This window comes from Arachis ipaensis, chromosome B06, assembly GCF_000816755.2.
Source record: "Arachis ipaensis cultivar K30076 chromosome B06, Araip1.1, whole genome shotgun sequence".
Classification (NCBI taxonomy): Eukaryota; Viridiplantae; Streptophyta; class Magnoliopsida; order Fabales; family Fabaceae; genus Arachis; species Arachis ipaensis.
This window is the reverse complement of record NC_029790.2, coordinates 132,851,134-132,862,301: the sequence shown is the minus strand read 5'-3', so window position 1 is coordinate 132,862,301 and position 11,168 is coordinate 132,851,134.

The following is an 11,168-nucleotide window of genomic DNA, read 5'->3' as shown; positions in this document are numbered from 1 at the left end:
AATTAGTATAAAAATTTTAAAAAATTTTATGTCTTTATTAACTAACAATAAAAATGGATTTGTTTAATTTTTTTAGAAGAATTTGACATCAAAGAATTAATTTGTCTAACATAATAAAATGTTAGAGATTAATTTGGTAGTTAATATTTACCAAAAATTGAAGTGTCTGACTGATTATTTTGTGGGGACTGATTTGGTATATTCACTACTCCCAAATATATACAAAGAAAAAGTTAAATCACATATATGCATGCTAATATAAACGACACTAAGAGCTTGTTTGGGTGAGTTTTTAAGAAAAGATTTTTTTTTGAGTTATCTTTTTTTAAAAGATTTTATAGAAAAGTAAAAGTAATTTTATGTTTGGGTATCTCATGCAAAAAGATCTTTTTATCTATCAATTATGTTTGAGTATAACAATATAAAAGTATTTTTTTTGTTTATTTATTACATAAAAAATATCTTTTTTTTAAGAGAAAAATGTCTTTTAAAAAAAGATGTAAATTACAACTTCTCAAAAAAAATGTTTTTATTTTTATTTTTTTAATACTTTTACTTTTACTACTAGAAATTTATCAAACACACTAAAAAATAAAAAACATCTTTTTTCATTGAAAAAAGATTTTTTTTATCAAAATAATAGTACCCAAACAAATACTAAAGTTATGTGAGAAAACTTCTTTTCCACGCTATAATATATCTTATTTTATTTTATTCATTTTTAGATTTTGGTGTATCCTCACCCTAAAATGTTATCGTATAGCTTTTGTTCACTGTGGATAAATTAAGTCAAATGTCAATAATGGTCACCCAAATTTAGTCATACAAAACAAATTCAATTTAAAAAAATCAATTATACTATACAGAGACCATAAATTAGTCTCTAATAATTAATATATAATTAGCTCATATTTAGAATTACCATCAAACCGTTTTTGTTTAGAATTCAATAAAAATCAAACTCTATATTTTTCAATCATAAAAATTTTGACACCATATTATAAAATTATTTTTTCTAAAAATTTAAACTGATAAAAAAAGACACATAAATAGTTGAATCAATTAAATTTAATCACTATACCCTAAAAAAGTTTGTTTATACTACCATGATAAATTTGCTTATTCTATTGAGAAAAAATTGATTATATTATATTATTTCAATAGTAGAGAGTTCATTCAAACCTCCACAAAATTTACTTTTTTTCACCAAAGTCCACCACCCACATATTTTTTTCCTAAAGTATGTCCCCTTCATAATACATGTGAAACACACACATATGATTTCAACATATGATGTTCATTTTTTCCTTTTCTAAAATTTGTTGTTTCTAAAATTATTTTTGCTTGCTTCATTTTGGAGAATGGAGGAACTTTAAACTTGATCAAGCTGTGGAATCTTACATATTGATTAGTTTTGGATTAGGTCGTCATTGCAACATATGGCATGTATGGCAACCTGTAGAACAGTGTACTAAAAGAAGAGTGTGGTAAACGACAAACATTAATTGTAATGGCAAATATGAAAATTGGCTTCTAGAAAAGGAGTTTTATCGAGGTGGACTATTGGAGGGGATTGAAAAATAAAAATGTCTAGAACTAAAAAAGGGCTGACCAATAATAGAAAAAAAATGGTATTAAATAATTAAAAGGATGCAGCAAGTCACTGATAAGTGATAAATTCTCAAATAAAATTCAGTATCGTAATAAATTAATTTTTAATTTATTAAATTAGGAGATATTTAAATAAAATATTTAATATTAAAATTTTAAATCTGATGCAAAATCAGATAAATTTTTTAAATTGAGAAAAGCTTCACCTACTCTAACATAACAAATTTACTATATTCTCCTTTGTCACTATTAACGTTAGACAAAAGATTACTCTTTTCAAAGACTTCAGCAGATCTTGTTCTCACCATCATCTACATATCTCCTTTCACATGTCAACTTTTCCTCCAAACACATCATTTAACCATCTTAGTCACCAAACACTTTCATCCACCAGATATGTCACCTATATATATATAACACTTCTACCAAAAGTTTAAGTTATGGTTATATCTTTTACATGTTTTTTCACACACATAACTTTTTTTGGATTTGCTTGAATTTTTTACATAAAATATCTTTTTCTTCTTTTTGTTTTTACTTTATACTAAAATTCTTTTTTTCTTCAACGAAAATCAAATTTTTAAATTTTTTGGTCATAAAAATTCTAATACCATAATATCATATCACTTTTTTTTAAATTTAAACCGATAAAAAAATACACATAAATAATTATATCTCTTACAATACTTAGAGTTCAACTTTTAATTAAAGTTTTAGTTCAAAATATAGTAACTAGAATATATTTTATGATTTCTCACTTATTAATTAGGCCTTTTTTGGTAATTATATTAAAGTAGACATATGAAAATATTAAAAGATACAAATTTATTTATAAAAAATATAAATATACATAAAATTATTCAATATTTTGAAATAGAAAAAGTATAGATAAATAATAAATAAAATATAATTTAAAAATACTTGTTGATTTGTTATTAATTAGATTTCTGTGAATTATCTAGCGAGATTATTTTTCTTTTTGTTTCTATATTGAATATTTATAGTTTTTAATCTTGAAACCCTGCCTCGTCAAATAAAAAGTTTAATATGTTGATTATTTGATTAATCTTTTCCATTTTTTGAGCTCTTGTAAGTATAATACCCACAACTAATTGGCCCTAGGATCACTCACACATATAAATGACACTATCATATTTTTCATTTCTCAAACTTACTAACACTCATAATAATAAGGAGAGAATTTTTTAAACAAACACTAAGTATTTTGATTCATGGAGAGATGATTAACAACATACATATGAAGCCTTTATATAGGCAAACCTTCATAATAAAATAGTAATTTTTATAACAACTAAGCACTAGTTGTAATGATTCAAGAAACAAGTAGAAATTTTACTAGTCAAGTTCCTTGTTCAATTTTGTTTCAAATTCTTAGTCATCAATCTTGAAGCTTCCAATTCATGATTCATCATTCTTCTAATATGGAGGTGATGAGTACAACTTGTTCATGATTTTTCCAACTTGATTTGTAGCCTTCAATTTTGACTAGGAGATAAAGTTTGACTTGTGATTCTTCTAGCTTCTAGTTTCATCACTTATAATTCTTGTAACTTCTAATTTCATGATAGTTCTAGTATGGTCTAGTTGTACTATTCTCTTGAATATTCTTGATTTAATTATCTAACATTGCCTCCCTTAAATCAAACTTGTAGAGTTTATCATTCCAAGCATCTTCTTCAACTTGTTAAATAATTCTGTCTTCAACGGTTTTGTAAAGATATCTGCAACTTGGTCTTCAGTGGGACAGTACTCAATCAAAACTTCTTTCTCATTCACCAATTCTCTAATTTTGTGAAATCGAATATCAATATGCTTCGATCTTCCATGGAATACTGGATTTTTGCAAAGTGCAATAGCTGACTTGTTATCACAAAATATTGTTGTTGGAGTACTTTGTTTCTCGTTTAATTCCTCAAGAATTCTTCTTAGCCAAACTGCTTGTGTTGCACAACTTGCTGCTGCTATATATTCTGCTTCTGCTGTAGATAGTGCTACTACTGGTTGTTTCTTTGATATATCGAAGAATTCTCTTTGCCGCTTGCAAATGGTTGGTACAAGGCTCCTCCATAAATCTGCTAAGCAAACTAACTCCAAACACAATATCTGGTCTAGTCGCAGTCAAGTATCTCAGACTTCCAATCAAGCTTTTGTAGTATGTGGGATTTACTGCTCTTCCTTTATCTTCTCTCAACAATTTGAACTTCTCTTCGACTGGAGTAGAAACTGGTTTTGAGTGCTCCATCTGAAATTTCTTCAAAATATCATTTGCATATTTCTTCTGAGAAATGAAAATTCCATCATCTCTTTGAACGACTTCAATGCCAAGAAAGTAAGACATCAAGCCTATATCTGTCATTTCAAAGTGTTTTATCATAGCCTCCCTGAATTCTACAATTATCTTCAAATTGTTTCCAGTAAAGATCAAATCATCAACATAAAGACACACGATCAAGATATCTCCAGGTTCAACGAACTTGATATAAAGAGTATGCTCAAACGGACATCTTCTAAAACCATTCTCAATGAAATAAGAATCGATCTTCTTATACCACGCTCTTGGTGCTTGTTTTAACCCGTACAAAGCTTTCTTTAACTTGTAAACTTTATCTTCTTTTTCAAGAACTTCATATCCTGCAGGTTGCTCAACATACACTTCTTCTTCTAAAGTGCCATTTAAAAATGCAGACTTAACATCCATTTGATGTATCATCCACTTATTTTGAGCCGAGAGTGAAATAATCATACGAATAGTGTCTAATCTAGCAACAGGAGCAAATACTTCAAAGTAGTCGATACCTGGTTTTTGTTTGTATCCTTTTGCAACTAATCTTGCTTTGAAACGATCAACTTCACCATTAGGTTTGTACTTAGTCTTGTAAACCCACTTTACTCCAATCGGCTTCTTATTTGTTGGTAAATCTGTCAACTCCCATGTGTCATTCTTCTCAATGGCATGAATTTCTTCATCCATTGCTTTCTTCCAATTATTGTCTTTAAAGGCTTCTTCAAAGTTCAACGGCTCACAATCCGAAAATAGAGCAAAATTTATGATTTCTTCATCGGACGGATCGTTGTCATTACCAACTTCATAATCTGCTAATCTAGTAGGTAATCTCCGCTCTCTTTGAGGTCTTCTAGATGATTCTGGTTGTTCGGTTGTGTTAGGTTGCCTTTCTTCTACTTCATCACATGTATTTGGAATTATAGTCCGCTGCTTTTCTGTCTTTGTGTTCCAATCCCACATGTCTTTCTCATCAAACGTCACGTCTCTGCTGATGATTACTTTCTTTGTTTCTGGATTGTACAACTTGTATGCTTTTGAGTCTGTGCTATAGCCAATAAAAATACACTTCTCGCCTTTGTCATCTAACTTCTTCCTTAATTGATCTGGTACATGGGCATAAGCGATACACCCAAAGACTCTGAAATGATGGATGGAAGGCCGCTTTCCACTCCAAGCTTCCTCTGGAGTTTTATCACGAACACTCTTTGTTGGACACCTGTTTAAAATATGAACTGCTATTGCGACTGCTTCTGCCCAAAACTCTTTAGGCATTTGTTTTGACTTGAGCATGCATCTGACCATATCCATGATGGTTCTATTCTTTCTTTCAGCAACTCCATTTTGTTAAGGAGTATATCTAGTTGTTAGTTGGTGTTGAATTCCGTGTTGCTTAAAGTATTCTGAACACACAAGATATTCTGTTCCTCTGTCTGTTCTGAGAATTTTGATTTTACAGCCACTTTGTTTTTCGACAAACGCCTTGAATGTCTTAAAGACATCACATGCTTCTGATTTCTGCTTCAGAAAGTATACCCATGTATATCTACTAAAATCATCAATAAAAGTGATAAAGTATCTGCTACCACCATTACTTGGAACTTCTACAGAACAGAGATCTGAATGCACAATTTCAAGTAATCTTCTACCTCTCCAAGACTTTCCTGTAGGGAATGGATCTCTGTGCTTCTTTTCCAGTTGACAAATCTCACAAACACAATTGGGAATATGAATCCGTGGTAGACCAAAAACAAGTCCTTTTCTTGACAGGTAGTTTAGGCCAGAAAAATGAAAGTGCCCAAACCGTATATGCCACAACCAGTTATCATCAAGTATCACAGAACTCATGCAAGAGGGATTAACATGTTGAATTTTTAACGAAAATATTCTGTTTGAAGTCATTTTTGCTTTATCAATGAACCTTCCATTGTTGTCAAATACAGTGCAATATCCACGATAAGTTATCATCTTATATCCCTTCTCAGATAATTGCCCCATACTCAGTAAATTGTAATCAAGTTCAGGAGCATAAAAAATATCAGAAATATAACTCAGAGAACTATCTTTTAACCTAATTGGTATGTGCCCTTTTCCTTCAATAGGGATCTTTGTACTATTACCAAACTTCAATAATAGTTTAACTGAATCATCTAGAGAAGAAAATAACTCTTTTCTACCAAACATATGATTACTGCAAGCATTATCCAAGTACCATATATTTTCATCTTCAGCACATGAATTACTTGTAAAAAATAAAGTTTGAGTACCCGGATTGTCATCAGTATTTTGATGCTGATTTTCTGCAACGTGTGCTTGATTGTTATTCACCATTTTGAATCTGCAATCTGCTGCTTTGTGTCCATACTTTCCACAATGAAAGCAGTTGAAATTGGTTCTTTCTTGATAAAAATTTCCTCGACCTCTTCCTCGGTTGACAGGCCTGAAATTCGTTCCACCTCTTCCTTGATTAGGTGGTGTAAAGTTATTGTAACTTCCTTGGTTGTAATTGCCACGACCTCTACCTCTAAAACTTCCTCTGCCTCTACTTTGAAAATTAATACCACGACCTCGTCCTTCTTGTGTACGGCTTGATTCTGCAATGTTGTTGAAATTCACTCGGCTTTTCAGGGCTTCCTCAGTTGATTTTTTTGACTTCTCCAATATTCTGCTGATGTGGCTTTCCATGGTTCCTTGCAACTTTTGGCATTTGCTATTTTGCCAAACACCGTATAATCTAATCCTTGATGAATTTGAGATAGCGCCAATTGATCTCTCCTTTGTTGGGCAGCATCTGCTCCTTCTTGCAAACCCGGTTCAATGAAATTTCACAGGTTCTGGGCCTTCAAATGGGTAGACATCAAAGTCTCCCAATAACTATAATCAAATTTCCCATCTAACTTGGGACCGGACCACACAATATTGAAAGTGTTTGCCATACCGACTCTATGAACAAACAACTATGTGAGAACTCTCCCACACCTCACAAACTCTCAAACACCAGGCGCTGGATTAACCAGCTCTGATACCAAATGTAAGTATAATACCCACAACTAATTGGCCCTAGGATCACTCACTCATATAAATGACACTATCATATTTTTCATCTCTCAAACTCACTAACACTCATAATAATAAGGAGAGAATTTTTGAAACAAACACTAAGTATTTTGATTCATGGAGAGATGATTAACAACATACATATGAAGCCTTTATATAGGCAAACCTTCATAATAAAATAGTAATTTTTATAACAACTAAGCACTAGTTGTAATGATTAATGATTCAAGTAGAAATTTTACTAGTCAAGTTCCTTGTTCAATTTTGTTTCAAATTCTTAGTCATCAATCTTGAAGCTTCCAATTCATGATTTATCATTCTTCTAATATGGAGGTGATGAGTACAACTTGTTCATGATTTTTTCAACTTGATTTGTAACCTTCAATTTTGACTAGGAGATAAAGTTTGACTTGTGATTCTTCTAGCTTTTAATTTTATCACTTATAATTCTTGTAACTTCTAATTTCATGATAGTTCTAATATAGTGTAGTTGTACTATTCTCTTGAATATTCTTGATTTAATTATCTAATAGCTCTTCTTCACCACTTGATGCATGAGTAATCTTGACCCCAGTAGCCAAAATATTCATGATTGATTATTGTTTGAGTATATAAAGAAAAACATAGCAATATATATTATTAGACTGCATTTGAATATTGTCAAAGATAGGAATATAAAGACAAGACACAATAATACCATAAATTAGTCTCTAATAATTAATATATAATTAGCTCATATTTAGAATTACCATCAAACCGCTTCTTAAAAAAAAAAAACAATAAATGAACAAAATAGTTATATTTTTTGGATTTATTTAAATTTTTTACTTAATTTTTTTTAATCTTATACTAAAATTCTTTTTGTTTAGAATTCAATAAAAATCAAACTCTATATTTTTCAATCATAAAAATTTTGACACCATATTATAAAATTATTTTTTCTAAAAATTTAAACTGATAAAAAAAGACACATAAATAGTTGAATCAATTAAATTTAATCACTATACCCTAAAAAAGTTTGTTTATACTACCATGATAAATTTGCTTACTCTATTGAGAAAAAAATGATTATATTATATTATTTCAATAATAGAGAGTTCATTCAACCTCCACAAAATTTACTTTTTTTCACCAAAGTCCACTACCCACATATTTTTTTCCTAAAGTATGTCCCCTTCATAATACATGTGAAACACACACATACATATGATTTCAACTATTAAGTAGAGTGTTTTTGTTAAAAAGTAGTTTATATATCTGAATCGATAGATGAGCCTAACTCAAAGTATGTCCTTCACTTAATTAAACTAGTTCCTTTTCCCTATTTGATAATAAACAATAGCCAAACACTTGTTTTTATTAAGGAACCACATGTTCACATAGTACAAATCCAAAAGCATCAATTCTTTTCCATGCATGCATGCATGAAAATTAAAATTCCACGAATATTGATGAATTATTCAAACATTGACCATGCTTTCTTTATTAAGCTCCAAAAGGTGGAATATTCTGCTTAGCATAGTTATTAGTGAAGCCAAATCTCATATATGGCATATGAGAACACAATCCTATCAAATAATGAAGCAAATCGGATTCGGTACCTCATAGTCTTCCATGGATGAAAAAGAAGCTCTGCTTTCTATATAGTTTTATTCTATTTTATAACTCAAAACATTCAAATAGATACTTACTATATACATATTGTTCTTCCAACAAAAGAAGATAAATCACATGGTTCAACGTGGAAAATAAAGATTTAAAAATAATAGAGAGAAAAAAAAAATGAAGAAAGTTGATGCTTAGTTTAACTAGACACTTAGGCTGTGTTTTGTTATGAAAACAGGATACAACGAGATATTGAGAACAAAATATAAATGATAGAAATACTAAAATTAATATTCTTATATTTTGTTCGATAATAAACTATAACAAATTATGAAAAATTAATTTATTCTCATTTTTTTATAAAAAAAAAAGTTAAGGAAAAAAAATATAATGATAAAAATTATAATTATAAACATTTAATAAAAATAATAATAAAAAAATAAAAAAATAAGTCATGTATTTTGTTAGTGTCTCTGTATCTTTTTTGTTAAGAAGAACACAAAATACACTAATTCAGTGTCGCTAGACACAATATTTCTATTCATGTCTTATCTTCCAAACATAATTTTATATCTCTATGTTCCTGTCTCAGTCTCCCATGTTTGTAAACAAATACAGCGCCTTACAAATCGATTCCCATAAACTAACTTAATCTGGCAACTCTCACTGGTACATGTAAATAGAAAAAAAAGGGTAAATATTCACATTGATCTGTAAATAATTTTAAATCGAACACTTTAATACTCAATACATTTATATTCTCTAAAAGTCATCTTTTTAAAAATTATTGAGAATTACTCTTATAAAATAAATTAGTCTTTCTATCATTTTCAATTAAATAATTTTTAAAATGTGTATTTAGACAAATAAATCTTTCGCAAATTTTAATATAAGACACTAGAACAAGAAAATACACTATAAAACAAATTAACTATTTGTTTGACGAAAATAATTATCAAGGATTTCTAACAAAATAAAAGTTTAATAGGAATCAGAGTGTTCGATTTAAACTTTTTAGAATTAATTTAAATGTTTAAGATTTGGTTATGCTTAAAGATGAATTAATATTGATCGAAGAAAATTAACTCTAATTAAACTTGACGATGTATTTTAAATTTGACCAAATATGAGTCATACAAAAGTGATAGTTGCTGCATCGCATAAGCTTCATAAAAACCTAGCTAGCTAATCATGAGGCTCTTTTTTTTTTTATATGGCAGTAGAGTGTGTTATGCGTGGATGTGGAGAACATAGGTGCTAGCCATAGATGTGGAACAATTTGTTCTGAAACAATGAAAAAAGAAATCGAATAGTCCAATTTTTTTGTTAAAAAAAATTTGTTCTCTAATCAGACAGTCCAAGTTGTGTGAGAGGGAGAATTTGAATTTTGGCTAAGTTAATCGGACCGTCCGATTTGTGTATTCCAAATTTTTTTAATTATTTAAACACAAATCGAAAGGTCCAATTTTTATGCCAAAAAATCACACGGTCCAATTTTTACTCCTAACACCACAGTTACATAAAATACCTATACATTCTATAACTACGTCCTACACCATTTTTCTTTCGATATCTAAATTAAAAAAGTGTAATCATGAACCGTTCATAATTTCAACCTCTCTTTATTCTCCCACCAATTCATATGATTAATTATTATTACTTAATGTAAAAGAAAAAAACGACGTCCTTGCATGACACGTTTACCAAAGGGACGTAGATGCCACTTTTGCATGAGTCAAATCAAGTAACCACTATGCAATTGGTTGGTGCTTCTTACAAGAAATCATGTTCTTATTATTGCCTTCTAAAAGCTAAGTAGGGGACCCCAAAAAGTAGTAATTCTCTTCTTTTTACTTTAGTTTTCTCTACTTTTAATAAGGGTAAAAGTAAATAATTACAGAGACGAAAGAAAAAGAACAAGCCCAAAGACAACAAAAGTAAAAATCAAATAAATTATTATTATTATTATTATTAATAAATAATATTAAAGAAATTACAAAAGTAAGATTGTGTTTTGCTTTCCGCGTCAAACAAGCAGAGCCCGAGGGTTTGTGTATGGAAACCAGATCATTCAAATTGGAATGGAAATGAGAAAAAAAAAATAATAAAGTGAGTGCTTTTGTTGGGATTTTTAGTTTCTTTTACTTGTGTTAGATTTGATCTTTTTCTACATGAAAAAGTTAATGACATGCACCTAATTCTAAACCAAATTGCCTTAATGTTTTGAACTTTTTCAATCTTTAATTTGAAGTTTTTAGTTAAGAAAAACATTATATTAATTGAAGTTGTTTAATTTGTTACATTTATTTTTGGTCTAGATTCTATGTCTTAATAGAGTAAAAGCAACGAAAAAATGAAATCATGCTATGTGACTACTCATTAATTATATGAAACTTTATTCGACATACCCTTGGAATAAATAGTTGAGGTTCATGTAATGATGTTATGGTGGTTAACCATACAAATCAGATAGAGGGCGATGGGGATGTTCATTTTTTCCTTTTCTAAAATTTGTTGTTTCTAAAATTATTTTTGCTTGCTTCATTTTGGAGAATGGAGGAACTTTAAACTTGATCAAGCTGTGGAATCTTGG